We start from the raw sequence: 19,012 nt of genomic DNA, 5'->3' as shown, positions 1-19,012 counted from the left end.
TCTGGGAAAGGTATGGCGCAGTCTGGCAGTGTTCTCTGGAGAACTCTGCTCAATCTACCTCCAGTGTCCAGGGTCCTGGAACCAAGAGAAGCCTCTCCTCTCAATCCTGGGTCTTCAGCGTCCTCCCTCAGTCCCACCTTATAGGCTTGACCATTACCAAAGCCTCAGTGGGGGTTGCAACTTCCAGGCCAAGGCTGGAATGGCTACCCACTACATGCCACCACTGCCTGGCCTCTAATAGCTAGCTCCGCACTCTGATCTCCAGGCAAGCTTTATTTGTGAGAGCACAAACAAAATATCACCACATACAAATTACACTTTTATGGTGCCACATCACTGATTTCACCATGAAGAGCTGCCAACTTCTCTATCTCACCCTCTTCCCCCTGAATCTATATTTTTCTTGCCCATGTTAACTACAAAGTGAACAAGAGAGAATAGCAGTGAGAACCATTCCCCAAGCCCTTCATTCTCAAGTCTGGGACTCCAGGAAGCTTGGCTTTTCCCACACATACATTGAAATATAATGCAGTTCATGATGGTGACACTAGAGTGACATTTAGAAACCCAAAGCCTGACACTCAGCTTCAAAATCTTACTAGGCGATAAACATCCCATGTTTGTGATAAAGGGAAAAAATTTCAAATGAAAAGGGCAGTGCATTTAGTAATCATCCAGATGAATAGGAATGTCAGGTGCTGTGCCAGCTGGTGTGGTACCTGCTCACCTTTTTCCTGACTGAAACTGACCCATACTTCAGACTTCAGCTACCTGTTCAGTCCAGGGGCCTCACTTCCTGCTTTGAATGTCATGAGATGGCAAAGCTACATATCCTGAAATAAATTCCTGAATCAACTCAGGGCACACTCCTTGTTCTGTGAACTTTCCATGGACCACATACTAGATCTTTCAGGGATGCAGAGAGAGTTGCTAGCTTTCTTTGTCTAGAAGATGTGTCTCTGAGGACAGAGCAGTGGTAAGTCTCGTGATCATGACCTGTTAACATTTGGATCTTAATTGTCTCCCCAAAGCCCTTATGCTAAAGTCTCAGACACTGGTCTGTGGCAGTACTGGGAAATGATGAAACTGTAAGAGATGGGACCCTGTGCAATAACAGTATGTCCCTGGAGGAATACCCTTGAAGAGAGTATTGAAACCTTGCAGCCCCCTCATTTCTTCTCAGCTGCCATGGGTTTTGTTCTGCCATGTTCTGCCTTACCATAAGCCCAAAAGCAACAGAGCCAAGCCACTATGGACTGAAACCTCGGAAACCAGGACCCAAACGAACCTTTCCTCCTCAGTTGATTGTCTTGGGTATTTCATCACAGGAACAAAAAGTTGACTCACATACAACTGCTATTGAAACCAGTTTAGTAAAATGGCTGTGGACTCTGGAACGAAAAACATGTGTCTAAGGGGAACTCTACCCCTTTCTCTGTTTGCAACCTATGAGATATGTTCCAATGTTGCTCGCCATCGGGAACTTCCTGTCTGAAGTAAGTGAGCAAGTGGGAGACTTAGAACAACCCAATGAGATAAAAATCTAAAGGACATTGTAGTTGGTGTGTAATAACCAGAGCCCCTCTACACCTTTAAATGCAGATAACGCCCCACTCTAGCAGTCTTCCAGAATACATAGCATGTTCAAAATTGAGACATAAGGTTAAATAACATGGACGCTGCCCTTCAGAGAGTTGGGAAAATTTTTTTTCTTAGTCTTGCCACCAACTATAGTTTGGATGTGACTGTCTCCCATAGGCTCATATCTGTAACACTGGCCCCAGTTGGTGATTCCATTAGGAAAGATCTCAGAACCTTTAGGACATGGAGCTTTGCCTTGGGGAAATATGTCTCTGAGGACAAAGCAGTGGTAAGTGTCATGATCAGGACCTGTTAGGATTGGAATCTTAAATGTCAATGGGGGCGGGCCTTTAGGTTTTGCAACCCAGCCCAACTTCCTGTTCACTCTCTGCCTTCTGAGTGTGGACAGTCTCCTGCTCTATCACCATACTGTCTCTGTCTGCAACCATATCCTCCCCACATGATGGACTGTATCTGTCTGGAACTACAGGCCAAAATGAACCCTTTCTCCCTTAAGTCACTCTTGTCAGGATATTTTATCATAGCAACAAAAAAGCAACTAAGATAACATTCCACCTGAGAATTTCCCCCAGTCCCAGGATATCTGTTCCCATGAATCCAGCAACAGATGTAATTAGTGAGGCTGCTGTGTTCCTATTGTTATGGGCCTGGGTCATTCAAAGATTCACCAGTGTGATCATGATTAAATTTTAACAAAGAAGAGGCTTTTATTCACATTCTGGCACCAGGTCTATACCCAGACTCGGGATTCCCAGAAGCAGTGCCTAGCCTCCTCAGTCAGGGGCTTTTAAACCCAAAGAACACAAAGTTACATTCTGTCTAGTGCAAACAGAAGGTCATCTACGCAAAACAAGCTTTCATTTACAGAAGCAAAAACAGCAGTTTTGCTAATGTACAAGACCAGGTGATTATAAAATTAACCCTTAGCAGCCCTTAATATTCAGAAGTCCAATTTTCCTTTATAGTTCTCTTAAGCACAGAAATGTTAAACTTTTAAACATAAAGTTAGCTATTCACATAACATTAGCTATCACACCATAAATCTTTTTCCACCATCTCATGGCTGTTCTCCCTTATGTTGCCTGTACATATTCATTTTTCCATTTGAAATAGTTTGTTCCTTCTCTTTATGTGATATTTAACAGAGTGGAACTTATGGATAAAGACATGTATAGTAGGTATCAGCTTCACTTCTTCCTTCCCTGGTGCCCAAAGGAGTTACTATAATCCAGAAACACTAGGGACTGAGAAAGGGTTCATCAACACAGGGTGAAGGATGGGAAAGGGCGGTGGAGATGGACTCAGAGGCTGGGTTCTGTGACCACTTCTGTCAGTGATGTACCACATCTCCCATCTCTTCTCCCTTTCTCCGATTCTCTATTTTGAATTGTGCCCAAAGTCCAGATCCCCCAAGGATCCCCCAAGAGATCAAATCCAATGCAAAAACAGAGTCTCTAATCAAGTTAACTTGGACCTCTCTGTCCAACTAATGCAGCAGCAGCAGAGCAAGATAGAGCCCTCCAGCAGCACTGGGCAAGGGGCAAGGTGTTGGGGCAGGAGGGGGGTGGGGGATGTCCAGGACTGCCAAGTACCTGGACTGAGCTGATTGGCTCTCTTGGGTCTAGGAAATTGCAACATTGTAGTTTCAGCACCTGGAGTTGTCTGTCCACGTCTGGCCCTCCCCAGTGTGGGTGAGGTGTTCTTGGCTACTGATAGGCCCTTTCCTATGGTGTGAGATGTTCACAGCTTCTGATTGGCCCTTCCCTATGGGTGGGACATTAGCTAGGGCAAAAGATCAGAGGCAGTCAGGAGTGGGGGACTTCCCTCTCATGCTTTTTTGCTATGCCTGCAATTTGGCTGAGGCCTGGGTACCTCGAAATCTGGAAAACAATAACATGAGCTCAGTTCAGTTCATCTCCAACTTCTGCATCATAGTCATCTAACAAACTTTTTTAATGCATAGACTTTATTTTTAGAGAAGTTTTTATTTTACAGTGACATTAAGTGGAAAGTACAGTTGCCATACATTCTCCCTGGGCTCTCTCCCCTAACATCCACATCAGCCTGGTATGCTTTCTAATGCTAAAAAACTGTTAGGGCCTGGAGAAGTCCCACCAAAGACCAGCATCCACATATGCAATCAGCCAGAGCATTTATCTCGAGAAAGATTCCAGCATGCTGGGGCTGGCTATCTTACACAAAGGCAAAATGGCAATGACCCTGAGAGAAGCTGCAGGCTCCTTTTAAGCCCAGCTAAGGAGAGTTCCTAGAGCAGTTAGGTCATTTTAGATATGATTGGCTTAAGTAAGTGGCAATCATATTAGTGCATTCTAATTGGCTAGGGCTGATCCTGAGAGACCCCCCCCCACCCCAATTCCCCCTAAGGCCTGGAGAGCTGAGGGAGGGACATCTTAAAATAACCAGAACTGACTCAGTTCCCCATTCCCAGACAGGGTGAAGTCAGAAGTTTTAAATGTACAGAGTCAGACTGTCTGGTGGTGACTAACCACAAGACACCCCCTCCCCCAAGATAACATGACCAGACTTTGGAGATGGGCCGTAAAACTCCTGACAGAGCAAACAGACAAACTAAATAAAATAAGATAAAGTACAGGCTCAGAAAACTGGACCAATCAAGGATGAACCCATACTAACCCCCTCCTCTGAGGAATTTTGTGGGTTTTGCCTTCAAAAGCTAACCTCCCCAAGAAAGGGGAACTCTCCTCCCTGCCTCGCTGTGCTGGCGCTGCGGACAAGGGGTCCCTGCTAGCTTGTACTGCGCCCAAAAAGTAAACCTTGCTATTGCATTCTGGACATCCTCAGTCTCTGGTGGTCTCACTGGGGTCCTAATCTGAATAGAACAGTCAGAATCTGGTCAGGGCTATAGTTTGCCATTTGGGGGCAGGCCTGAACAAGGCCCAGGCTTTGTCCTTATTTGGTTTTACCCTGAGCTTGCTAACTGTGGCTAAGGCCTGGCTTGATACTGCATGTACCAGGCCTCCTTGTCCTTGTTGTCGGGGGAGGGGGGGTGGGGGGGGGGGGGTTTGTTGGAGATTGGTTGTCCTTTGTTTGTTGTTCTCTCAGAAACTGCTTGTGTAGTATAAGGAAACTGAAAATGAGGTCTGATCTCGAGAGAAGACTGAGAAGTCTATTAAGGCACCTGCTCAGTCCTCTCACTAACAGTGACATAGTTTTGTCAAAACCTATGGGTTACATTATGGTTCACTCTTTGTGTTCTGAATTCTGTGAGTAGGGACAAACATATGATGGCATGTCTCAGTGACAGTGGTGTCATATGGAGGACTTTTATGGCCCTAAAACTCCTCTTTACTGTGTCTTCATCCCTCCCTTCCCCCAAACCTCTGGAGCCACAGGCTTTATCTACTCTACATCTATGGTTCTGCCTCTCCCAAAATGTTGCATATACATAACTGGAACCACAGGAGGTAGGGCTTTTCAGGTGGGTTTCTTTTACTTTGTAATATGCGCTTTCAAGTTTTCAGCATGAAATTCCATGTCTTCATAACTTGTCTTAATATAGCACTGAGTAATGTTCACAATAGTGATGTCTATGACAGGGCCTCACTATGTAACCCAAACTGACTTGGAAATCACTATGTAATCCAAGCTATCTTGAACTTGTAATCTTGTTGCCTCCCGTAAATATTTTAAAAGAGAGAGAGAGAGAAAGCAAGAAAGGAAGGGAGAGAGGGAGGGAGAGAGGGAGGGAGGGAGGGATGGAGGATGGAAGGAAGGAAGGAAGGAAGGAAGGAAGGAAGGAAGGAAGGAAGGAAGGAAGGAAGGCTAACTCAAGCCCATTGAGATGCCTCAGTATGTAGAAATGCTTTCTTCCAAGCCTGACTATCTGAGTTCAATCTCCAGAACCCACAAGATAGAAGAACTCCTACATGTTATCTCTGACCTCCACACTCACACCATGCTGCACATGACTATGACAATGTGTCATCTGAACATTTCCCCTTGTTCCAGAACTTTCTCCATGAACTTGACTATTGAAGCAATTAATGGTAATACAACCCCTTTCTACACTGTTGCTTGTCTATTCTCCTTTATGTTGCTTGCACATACTTCATTTCCTTTTTAAATTGTTTGGGTTTTTCTGCTCTTTATATATTTGCAGACCTGAACAAGAATATATAATACTTAATGAAGTAAGAATTTAGGAAATTGTCTTAGTTACAGTTCTATTATAAATAAACACCATGACCAAGGCAACTTTTATAAGAAAGGATTTAATTGGAGGTTTGCTTATACTTTCAGAGGCTTATTCCATTATCATCATGGCAGGGAGTATGTCAGCAGGCAGGCATGGTGCTAGAGAAGTAGCTGAGAGCTACATCTTAATCCATAGCTAGCAGGCAGAGAGAGAAGGCAAAGGGAGAGACTGGGCCTGGTATGAGCTTTTGAAACCTCAAAGCCCACCTACAGTTCCACATCTCCTCCAACAAGGCCATGTCTCCTAATCCTTCCCAACAGTCCACCAACTGGGAACCAAGCATATGAGTTTATTGGAGCCACCATCTCATTCAAACCACCACAGGGGTCTTCATGGAAACCTCCAAACAGCTCAGGCTATTGCCAAGAACATTTGTTGGTCTCCACAAACTGATGTTGAAGCCCTATTGCTGAAGACAACACCTACACATCAAATAAACACAGAGAAGTCAAGCTGGTGCCTAATTAGAGTCTTCACCCCAATTGTGTACTGTTCATGGTACTGTATGGTATTCAGCATGCTACCCAGCTACAAACCTTCCTATCTGCAATGGTGACTTGATTGCATGATATGCTGGTGGTTCAATAGTGGTATAAAAGTTACAGAAGTAACCAACCACTGTCTGATTAGTTCAAGGCCCACTCTACGAGATGGAGCCCATGCCAGACACTGCTTGGATGACCAAGAATCTGAGACTCAACAAGCGTGGACCTCGGGGAAAAACCATACACTGTTGTTCTGCTAAGGGAATGCATAAATAAAATGACTCATAATAACCTTCTTCTATAACCAGAGATCAATGTCTTTCTCAGCTATCATCAGAGGTGCAGTGGGTGCTTTAGTCAGCACAGTGCTTGCCTTGCAAACATAAGAATTTGAATTTGATTCCTAGAATTTACATTTTAAAATCAGATATGATAATGCATGCTTGTAATGCCAGTTCCAGAGAGGTAGGGAGAAGTGGATCTCTAAGACTGGTGGACTGGCCGACCTAGCCTACCTTTTTTGTGAGTTCTAGACCAGTGAGAGACCCTGTCTCATAAAAACTATGTGGGTGGCACTTGATAGACAGTTAAGGTTGTCTAGATAGTTAAGGTTGTCTTGTGGTATACACCTACATGCATATGCACACATGTGCACAAGCACCTTCACACACACATACACATACACATACACACACACACACACACACACACACACACACACACACACACACAAATACACAAACACATGTACCAATGCTCCCTGTCTTTAAGCTGATTCTTAACCTTTACAGAAAAATATTTATTTGTTTGAAAGGGGATATATGTTCACACTGTGCTCAGAATCCCCCACTCAGTGGTAAGTCTTAGCAGAGGGAGGACATCGAAGCAGCTAGGGAGAGTCACTGCTCCCAAGAGGCAAGTCTCGCTCTCAGCTCTTGATGAGTTGAAAAGAAGAAGAAAGACAAAATAGTGTTTCCAGAAAACCTGCCAAATTGTCTGATTTCCTTGTTTCTGCCACACTGTAAAAAGGAAAGAAATTACCTTCTCAATTTTATCCTACAGAAAGTAATACGTTGCCACTGAAAAGTAAGGAACCCAAGACCTTAAGCAGCATTGCAGTTGGTAGACTACAGAGTCAGCCTAATGCCTACCCAATTGCCTATTTTATTATGCCTCTGTGTCCCCCACCCCAGTTCAGATTATCAGGGCGTGGAGGCAAGAGTCACATGTGTCTTCCTGACCATTTTCACCTGAGTGCATGACAAACACAGACACACAGTAGGTAATTCTTGAATTGTGCTTCTTATCCAACCTGTTTGACTTCTGTTTTCATGCACATTTGGGGTAGTATGGCCATAGATTTGGAATGTATCTTTTTTTTTCTTTTGGAGCTGAGGATCGAACCCAAGGCCTTGTGCTTGCTAGGCAAGCGCTCTACCACTGAGCTAAATCCCCAACCCCTTGGAATGTGTCTTATTCAGAGTGGGCGCCCTCCTTTTGAGAGGTTAAATGTAAAAGGAAATTGAGAAAAATAATCACGTTTTTAATGTTATGTGATTCTGCATTTGTTATAGCTTGGGCCCTGGACAGAGACATATCTTTAATTCTGTAAAGCTTCTTAGACCCCAAATTCATAATCACACTAGGCCACGGTGGCTTGTTACCTGAGCCCAGCATAACACCTTTTCATCAAGGAGAGCCAGGTTAATGGTCCTTTGTTTTATCCGCCCTCCAGAAGACCACAGGTCCCATTATACTATGCCTTAACCACATTTATAGCTTTTTAAGTCTAAGCATCAATTTCTTCAACAGTTGACAAGGAATAAAAAACAGGGTCTCCCTTCAAACTAGAGTGTGTTTCTTTATAAATCCTCTCCAAGGGCTCCTAATGACACATAGCTCATATTGTAGTCATGGAATGAACCTCATCTGCCCCTGGGCCTTCTCAATCTAGAAACACATTAGATATTTGGGGTTTGCATTAATTCTCTCTTCCACTCACTGCTTTGTAGTTCCAAAGAGCTAGTAGCTCAGTGCTAATGAGGTCAAAGTCCCACGTTTGATTTCTCATGAGGACAAATGAAAATCCCTCTCTTGTTTTGACTTATAAATATCACTGAACCTTGCCAGCTCTGACTGTTTTTCTCTCCTGAACAAATCCTTGTGGAGAAGAGAAGCAATCATTCCATTGCCTGGTTCTCAATGCGCTCCTCTGTAAAATGAGAATAATGAGCTCTTATTATTATCTTTCACTGTACGGTTTTAGGATTTGAGTCTGATGTAGTCCCCGGGCTCATGTGTTGCATACTTGTGACAATATTTTGAAGGCTGTGAAGTCTTTAGGAGATTGGGGCTTGGCTGGCGGAAGAGGGTCACTAGGGTGACCTTCAAGGTGTATACCTGCTTCTGCTTCTGACTTGCTTCCTGATCAGCCACTGTGTGAGCAGCTGTCTCCACCACTCTTTACAGCTGCCACAGATGAAACAGTTCCTGTCATGGTGCCTTCCACACTTTGATCGACTGAATCCCTATGAACCCATAAGCTAAATTAAGCCTTCCCCCTGGAAGTTGCTTCTGTGGGGTGCTTTGTCACAGCAGCGAGAAAAGGATCTAATACAGAAGAACCAAAGGAAAGAATTTCCTAAGAACATACGCGTGCGTCACAGAGACAAGAGAGGGAGAAGATACAGGGATGCACAGGAGCAGAGACAAAGGAAGAAGAGATGGAGGGAGGAATGGGCAGATGGTACACTGGTTAACTCTTCTTATTGCACAACTACATAACTGACAGAAGCAATCCCAAGAAAAGACAGGTGCATCTGGGCTCGCAGTCCACTGTTGTGGGAAAGCCATCGCAGAGGAAACTGGAGGCAGCTGGTCACACTGTGTCCTGGTAGCTAAGCAAAGAGTAATGAATGTTGTCCTCAGCTCACTTTCCCCTTTTTATTCACTCCAGGACCTGGCCCATGGAATGGTATCTCCACATTTAGGGTGAGTCTTCCCACATCAATTAACCTAACGTAGACAATCCCTTACAGACACACCCAGATTCATTTCCATGATGATTCTAAACTACATCGAGTTGGGGTTGAAGAGATGGCTCTTGTGGTTAAAAGGCCTTGCAGCTCTTCCAGAAGACCCACATGGCAGCTCACAGCCATCTCTAACTCCAGTTCCATGGGATAGGTAGGATCCAACACCTTATTCTGGCTCTTGTGGGCATCAGACATACACACAGTGCACAAACAAACATGTAGGAAAAATACTCACATTCATGAAAAAATTAAACTCAATTTAAACAAGTAATTGCATTGAGTTGATCATCAAGATTTATCATCACTTATCTCCTTTTAATATTTATTTATTTTACAGCCCAACTGAAGTTCCCCCTTCCTCCTCCCCTCCCAGGCCCTCACCTCACCTCCACCACTACCACAATCCACTCCTCCTCTGTTTCTGTTCAGAAAAGGACAGGCCTCCCATGGATGTCAACAAAAAATGGCACATCATGTTGCAGTAAAACTAAGCTCCTCCCCTTGTATTAAGGCTGGGCAAGTCAACCCAGTATAGTGAATTGGGTTCTAAAAACCAGCAAAAGTGTTAAAGCTAGCCCTGCTCCCACTATCAGGAGATCCACAAGAAGACCAAGCTATACAATTGTAACATATATGCAGAGGGCCTAGGTCACTCCCATGCAGGCTACTTGGTTGTTGAGTCAGTCTCTGTGAGCTCCTATGAGCCCAGGTGACTTGATTCTATGGGTTTTCTTGTGATATCATATATCTTATTGATTCCTGCTAATTATAGTGGTCTCTTGTTTCTTACTATTTGGTGTGTATCTACCATTTTTTAAGGTTTTTTTTTATTCATTTTACATACCGACCACAGATCCCCCTCTCATCCCTCCTCCCACCTCCCCCACCTACCCACCTACCCCCCACTCTGCATCCCCTCCTCCAACATAGTAAATTCTCCCTTGTGGGGACAGCTAAGCCTGGTACATTAAGTTGAGGCAGGACCAAGCCCCTCTCTGCTTTATCAGGGGTGAACAAGGCATCTGACCATAGGAATGGGATCCAGAAAGCCAGTTCATGCACCAGGGATAGATCCTGATCACACTGCCAGTGGCCAAACAGACCCAGCTACACATCTGTCTTTCATATGCAGAGGGTCTAGTCTGGTCCCATGCAGGTTCCACAGCTGTCAGTCTAAAGCTCCTGAGTTCCTTTGAGCTTGGTTTAGTTGTCTCTGTAGATTTCCCCATCATGATCTTGACCCTCCCCCCTTGTACAGGGCATTTACCCACCAACCCCACAGTTCCCCAGGGTTTTCTTGAGTGCGAGCAGCAAGAAATATTAGATAGAAGGATTTAGATTATGGAGATAAACAGAAGATAAAGGATAGCCTCAAGAGGGCCTATAACCTATTCCAACAGGCCCTGACTGTCTCTGCCCCAGGGTATTTATAGAGACACCAAGGGGTGGAGCAAAAGACCTCCCCCCAGCACAGCCAAGTGCAGTCCATCTCAGACACCTGCACTCAGGCCAGTGGTCCTAATCATCCTCTATGCAGATTTACTGAGTAAAGCCACAAGGAACCTGAAAATGGGCTCCCACAGGTCCCGCTTTCTTTCTTTCTTTTTTTTTTTTTTTTATTTTTTTTTTTTTTTTGGTTTTTTGAGACAGGGTTTCTCTGTGTAGCTTTGTGCCTTTCCTGGAACTTGCTTTGTAGCCCAGGCTGGCCTCAGACTCACAGAGATCCGCCTGCCTCTGCCTCCCGAGTGCTGGGATTAAAGGCATGCACCACCACCACCCGGCCCTCTTAATATATAAAACTTAACTCATTATTAAGAGTTCACAACAATCTCCATAGCTGTTACACCTCCCAGTATAGAAGTAGAGGATGATAAAGATGGCATTTCTATTTTGGATTAGGTCCAAGGTGACTACAGCAGTCTTTAACTGCATCAAGCCCTTTCTAAACCAAAAACTTAATGCAATTGCAAACTTAAAAGAATCCCTTAGCTTCATCATTACCATGAACAGGTTAACATAAATATTGCTATACATAGTCACAATTCTCCCAATCTTACAACACAAAGCAAACCAGAACCATTTGAATGAACATAAATAGAACTATGTATAGTTAACAATTTTTTTAAGTCTTACATCTTTAACTCTTAATCATTTGAATTTTCTTGCTAACAGAACATAGGAAAAACTTCTGATGTATTCACATCAAACCTAAATATTTCCTTAACTCCACAAAACCAGGGTGCATAAGTATCAATAGGTTAAACACAATTTCTGCAAATATACATTCAACCTTAATTCACTCATAATGCCTCCTTTTCTTTATAATTTTTTAAAACAAAATCTTGAACCTAGTTAGAAAAAACACAAACTTACACGATTCCTACAAACCCATATTGAGATGTAGTATTCTCAATCTAACCATTAACACTTTGAAAACTTAGTAAAATATGCAAAAGCAGTTTCTTAATAAAACTCTTTACACTTTAAAAGTAGTCTCTTAGTATATCTCATTTGCATTTCTTACTAACACAACATGACATTAATCCACTCAAACAATAATTTTTTTAATTAAGTAGACTAAGGAATATTAACTCTCCCTTTTCTTTATAATTTTTTTAAGCAAAATCTCAAGCCTAGTTAGAAAACCCAAACTTTTCCGTTTAAAAAGTTCCATTTATAACACAAAACTAGTTCCATAAGTAGTTGTATTTTTACATAAACAGTCCCATAAAACAATTCATGAATCACCGGTTAATAAAGCATATATGCATACACAAAACTGCATCTTTAGTCTAGGTAGAAACAATAAATTTCTTCATTTAAACAGTTCAATTTTTAACCCAATTCCAGAAAACAGTTCCTAGGTCATTACTATAAGTAAACTCAAAATTGTCCCATTGCAATGAAATCTATTGTTCATTTCATTAAGTCCCAAAATTCAAATGATAAATTCTGGTACTAGCCTTCCAAATACGAAGAAATCCATAACCATAAGTAAATTTTGGTATCAAGCTTTCACTTTCAAATATGAAGAGATGTTTTACAACCAAAACTTTTTGCAGTTAACAATTTTAGTTCAAACAAGCGTCTCTGCAACTTTTGTTCTCACAGACAGAAATCTTTTTAGTTACAGTAGTATTTTAAACCACACCGTTTTTTATGTTAGCTCAGGTTTTTCTGTGTTGCGTTGATTTTCCAAGGATCTCAGCTGCAGATGCCTTGTTGTGCTGGTTCTGGTGTCCACCATTCTTAGCTTCTTTGCGGCTTCTCGAGCTTTTGAAACCATTCAGACTGCTTGCTTTGCAGCCTACTAGGACACTACCTTCTATGTCTCAGGTTCTTTCACCATATACATTAATAGGCTCACACTTAACATTTACACTTTTTTTACAAACTCATATATAACGTATTTTGCCTTGCAAAGCATTTAGACTCACATTCAACGTTTACACTTTTTTACACATTCACATATAATGTATTAACATTTACTTATTTATACTCCTTAAGGAAACTATAGAACTACTTTTGCAAATATATTTCTTATTACTTATTATATACCTCTTACATTCATTCCAACTTCTTATTTCTTATTTAAACTTACATTTACAACTAGCATCTTTACTTCTTACAAACTTATTACTACATGTCTTAAGACTATCTTAGATAGATACTTCTTGCAAGCTTATATTCTTAAAGGAACTCTATAGATCTATTTTACAAACTTATATAGAGCTACCATTAGCATATATCTAACTTAGCAAACACCTAAAGATTTCTTAACACAGATCTAACAAGACAGAATAATTTCTACAAACTCACATATCTTATTTTCATCTATTTCTACTTCTTACTCTTAATTATTACCACTATCTCTATTAGAAAGATTCTCTTTCTATAGGCTGTCACTTTGTCTTGTTGACCGTGTCCTTTGCTCTGCAAAAGCTTCTCAGTTTCAACAGGTCCCATTGATTGATTATCTCAGTGGCTGTGCTACTGGTGTTATATTTAGAAAGTGATCTCTGGTGCCAATGCGTTCAAGAGTACTTCCTACTTTCTCTACTATCAGGTTCAGAGTAACTGGATTTATGTTGAGGTCTTTGATCCACTTGGACTTAAGTTTTGTGCATGGTGACAGATATGGATCTATTTGCAGCCTTCTACACATTGACATCCAGTAATGCCAGCACCATTTGTTGAAGATGCTTTCTCTTTTCCATTGTACATTTTTGGCTTCTTTGTCAAAAATTATATGTTCATAGGTGTGGGGGGTAATGTCAGGGTCTTCAATTCGATTCCATTGGTCCACATGTCGGTTTTTATGTCAGTACCAAGCTGTTTTTATTATGGTAGCTCTATAGTAGAGCTTGAGGTCAGGGATCATGATGCCCACAGAAGTTGTTTACGTACATCATTTCTAAAGTTTAGAGTTTATTGTCAGCTTTGCTATACAACACTGGGATTTAGTGAGTGTTGTCGTTATAGAATTGTGATACTTGTTGCTAGGGGACTGTAACATTCTCATGACGAAGCCACACCCCAAAGTTGCTGAGTTCTCTCAGCCATTCTGGAACCTGCAGAGATGCACTGTCAGTGGTAAACGGTTTTTAACTAGAGACTGTCCCTTCACCCCAATTCATAATAGCTCCCCTAAGTGCTTCAATTCAGACAAACATTTCTATTACAGCAGTACTTTTGGTTTGTTCTATCGAAAAAAACTTCACTTCATGCTGAGGCTGAAATTACTGTATTTAGTTGCTGTGAAGCTCTTCGCAAAAATACTGCACAGCTATTAGGTGATATAAAGTATTTTTCTAAAGGAGCTAGTAAAGCCAAAAGCGGCACAGCTCCGAACTCTATTTCCTCACTGTTTGCATTAACCAGGGACAAAACCTCAGAAACGCTAATCAAGCCACTTTCATTCTGGTTCCTTTATAGGAACGTCATTGGAGCTGACCTTCCTTAGCTCCACACCCCTTACCAGACGCTCTGGTAACCAACGAGCTTCATGCTTCTCTTGTGAAAAAACACAAACATGTCCTCAACCCCATAATAACACAGGATTGGGACCCTCCCATAATCCCAAGCAAGGATGTCACTTGAGCAAAAGTCGCTTGGATGCCACTGTGTCAAAATCTATCTGCAGCAGACTGCTCACGGACATCCATATTCAAAAAGTTCAGAACAAAAAGAGCATGATTTATTTTTTGAAGTTGTATTTTAAGACTGTGATGAGCCCTTTCTACAATACCTTGTCCCTAAAGATTATAAGGAATAGCTGTTTTATGTACAATTTCCCATTGGATACGAAATTGTTGAAATGTCTTACTACTATATCCAAAACCATTATCAGTTTTAATGATTTTGGGTATACCCATACACGAAAAACACTTCAAGCAGTGCATAATCACATGTTTTGTAGCTTCCCCAAATTGTGCACTAGTCATTAAAAATCTTGAATAAGTGTCAGTGGTCACATGTACATATTTTAATTTGCCAAATTCTGCAATATGAGTAACATCCATTTGCCATAAATGATTAGGAAGAAGATCTCAAGGGTTTACCCCTAAGTGAGGGACAGGAAAATATTTTGGACATATCCCAAAATACTCCTATTTGACAAGCTGCTTCTTTGGTAATATTGAATTGCTTTCTTAAGCTTTTGCTATTTTGATGAAGAGCATGTGACTGTTGAGCTATTTCCACTTGGGCTAATGCTACTATCTTTGTTAACTTATCAGCCATTGCATTACCCTCAGCTAAAGGACAAGATTGGAGTGAGCTCTACTATGGTCCACAAAGCATGGCAGCTTTCTTTTGTGAATAGCATCTTGAATTTGTTGAAACATTGATTTGATTGTTGTTAGTTTGTGAAGCAACTCTTTTGTAAGACAGCTAGATTTTCTGAAGTTTGTTTCCAGTCTATAAAGCAGTCATTTTTTTAGAATGCCTGTTTCCTTGTCTCCTTATTAGATTTGCAAAGGAATTATTCATTGCAGGCAGTTTGTTCAAAAGGTAAAGAACTTTTTTTAATTTCAACGTAAGTTTCTTCATATCTAAGACAATGTTCAGTGAATAAACTGCTTTCTCTTGCTTTCTTAAGGATTTTAAAGTGGCTTGTTTGCTCTTATAGGTATCTTCTTGTCTGATCTGAGTTCTCAAGAGGTAAGATTAAGCTTTCTAGCATTGCTTTGAGAAGAAACTTCATTCTGAGCTGAAAAAAAATTTGGACAGTATGCCATCTTTAGCTGAAATACTACATTTCCCAGGATTCATTTCTCTTCATCAACTCACTAAGAGCTAGCTTATGGACTCCATTTCCCATAGTTCTTTTTGGGTCTGGTAGTCCAGTACTTTTACCCAACTTGCTTATGAAGTTTTTGCTTTTGCAACAAGAGATTTGAACCAAGCGTTTTAAGTTTTCAATTACGAGACATCAGGAGATTTCTGTTCTGAGCTGGCTTCAACAAGTGTCTCTCCTTCATTTGACACTGGCCCAGGATCAGAACTGTACCTGCCTCATTAGCATGCATTGAGGTGGGCAATTCCTGATAGCAACTTTCCTTGGGCTTGTGTTTGCCTTAGCCAGTCAGTGAAAAACAAAAATACTTACAACAGAGCTTTTCAATAGCTCCTCCAGAGAGATTTTCTCCCACTGATCTTTATCTCATTTTGCTTGTTTCTCCCCCCTCCCCTCCAGATGCAGAACTTCAGGTATCTGTCTGGGCTCTGTACCTCAGCTAGCAGCCTTTGGAGGTAGGGGCTTTTCTCTCCACAAATCTGCCTCAAATCTAGCAGCTTTGTCAGGTCATGCATTTTCTGGGGAGGAATCTGTCCCTTCTCCGTTTCTTCAGAGAGTCTTCCTCCCTGACAGTTCTCAGTTCCGTCTCAGTTTATCCCTTCCAAGCCAGAAACAGTTTTTGACACTAAAGTGGCGGCTTTCCCTGCTACTTAAGGTAGGGGCTTTTGTTCGTTTCTGTTTTGGGGGGTCTGTGTGGTTTGTGTACAGACTGAAAATCTAACAAGTGAAGGGTTTTGCCATTTCTAAACTCCCATTAGGACAGGTGCTTTGCCTCATCAGGCCTTCACCTGGCCCAGTCCCCCACTGGGTTGTTTGTCTGGGTGCTCAAGGACAGAGCTTATGCCAGAGGCAATCACCCCTCAAGGCTACATTCCCTCATCTCACCGGGAGTCAGATGAAACAAAGCTTTTCTCAAAGAGATGCTTTCTCTGATAGAGAAGAAAGCTTTACTCCTGGATAGTTCTGTTCTGCCCTGGCTGGGCTCTTTCCCCAGACAGCGTTCTGACTCAGTAGCACAACTGCTTCAGACACAGTTCAGCTTTACTGCTTTCCCAGAAAGGTCCTCTCTCTGATAGGAAAGCTTTTCTCAGATTTTTTTTTGCAGCTGTGGACCTATCAACTATAGACTTGTAGGAAAGTGGGCAACTGTGCTGTTCTCACCGGCTTTAACTTTGGTTGTTCATTAGCAGTTTTCCCCTGGATCCAGCACCTTCCTGCCTCAGCTGTGTGCTCCAGGAAGTTTGCAACTGCAGGAACCCTAATATCCCTGAAATGCATTTCAATTCAGAGACGCTGGCCAGTCACCTCTGGGTTTTTGGTCAGAAGTGAGGATACAATGCTAACAGTGATACAATGCTAACAGTTTGCATTGATCCAGGGGATCATTGCATTAGGGCAATTAGGAGCACCTTTTCATTGACACTCACTCAGAAACAAAACCCTTGATGCCTCAGCTTGGCTGTAACTGAAAAGCTTGGCTTTTTTGCTCTTCTCAGATAAAGTTTCCTGCCCTTTGGGGCTCTCTGTAGCTCTTTACCCACACTCTCCCAAGTGTTTACCTCAGGGCATTTTTTTATATTAATCAGACTGTTTATTACATTTAAAACACAAGGTTGTTCAGTGAATTTGTATTATATTTCGACCCACTGTCTTTTACTAGCTTGAGGAGACAGAGCTTAGAAGAGGTTTTTAGGAACTCCATCCCTGCCTCCTGCTTTGCAGGGATTTTTCAAGCTTGAAAGAGAACTTGGAGAGGTTTTGCTGTCTTAAAAGGTTTGTTGTTTTCTCTTAGAACTAATCACAGGTGGTCCCCATACTAATATCTTCAGGTGATTCTAATTTTTGTCCTCCTGAGAGAGTTCTGGAAGGCTTTAGTTTTTAAGTTTAAGAGCTTTTAGTTTGAGAAAAAAGGCTTTTTAGAGAGATTTTTCCCCCAAATTTTCCAAGAAAAGCTTTTAGTTTAAGAGAAAGTTTTGCCCCCCAAGAGAGAAAGACCAACTTTTCCCAAAACTCCTGAACTATAAACTTTTTGACTTTTTACACCCACATTTTTGCCTCAGGGAGAAATCACTTTCTCCTGCCGATTGGACTTAGCATTTCAGCTGTCCCCAGGACAAAAGCTTCCATAGGAAACTTCTTTATTCTCCATAAGCTCAAAGAAGAGCTTTTTTACTACCCGTGAAGCTCAAAGAAAGATTTTTTTTCCCAGTTTGCGTTCATAGCCCCCAAAGTTAGAAAACTGAAGAGTTTTTCCATCTAGTTGCCTTACTTATTTTTTCTACACGATCTTACACTTCTAAGTTTTTCCTACACTATATTACTACACTATACCTTATAGTTATTTTTCACAGATAGAAATTGAGAAAGGGATAGAAGATAGAAAATTTTGACAGAAGAGAATTTTGCGCTGCTGCATCAGATATCCTTCCAGTTTGTTTTTCATTTTCTCTAGAGGATAAAGCCCCTACCCCTCAATTATATATATATATATATATATATATATATATATATATATATATATATATATATATATATATATATTCCATAACACTGGCATGCCACTTTCCACTGGCAGAGCTGACCCACACTTTCATCCAAAACTCTGTAATAAAACTACTATTTTCCTTTTTCTTTACTCCCTACTACTTTGTCTTTAGTCCCTCCCCCCCCCTTTTTTTTTTTGTCTTTGGTCCTTTTTTTTTTTTTTTTTTTTTTTTTCCTTTAGTCCCTGTTCATAGAGCTATTCTGCAGGGCATTTACTCACCAACCCCACAGTTCCCCAGGGTTTTCTTGAGTGCGAGCAGCAGGAAATATTAGATAGAAGGATTTAGATTGTGGAGATAAACAGATAGAAAATACAGGATAGCATCCAGAGGGGCTGGAGCCTATTACAACAGGCCCTGACTGTCTCTGCCCCAGGGTATTTATAGAGACACCAAGGGGTGGAGCAAAAGACCTCCCCCCAACACAGCCAAGTGCAGAGCATCTCAGACACCTGCACTCAGGCCGGTGGTCCTAATCATCCTCTCTATGAGGACCTGTTGAGTAAAGCCACAAGGAACCTGAAAACGGGCTCCCACACCCTTGCTCTGTAATCCCTCTTCCTTCTCTTTGACTGGACTCTCAGAGCTTGTCCTGGTGCTTGGTTGGGGATCTCTGCATCTATTTCCATCAGTTACTGGATGAAGGCTCTATGATGACAGTTAGGGTATTCACTAATCTGATAACCAGGGTAGGCCAGTTCAGGCACCCTCTCCACTATTTCTAGTAGTCTAGTCTGGGGTCATCCTTGTGGATTCCTGGGAATTTCCCTAGCACCAGGTTTCTCCTTTACCCCATAATATCTCCCTCTATC

The sequence above is a fragment of the Onychomys torridus genome, chromosome 5 (assembly GCF_903995425.1).
Source record: "Onychomys torridus chromosome 5, mOncTor1.1, whole genome shotgun sequence".
Lineage (NCBI taxonomy): Eukaryota > Metazoa > Chordata > Mammalia > Rodentia > Cricetidae > Onychomys > Onychomys torridus.
The sequence above is the reverse complement of the archived record's forward strand: the minus strand, read 5'-3'. Positions refer to the sequence as shown.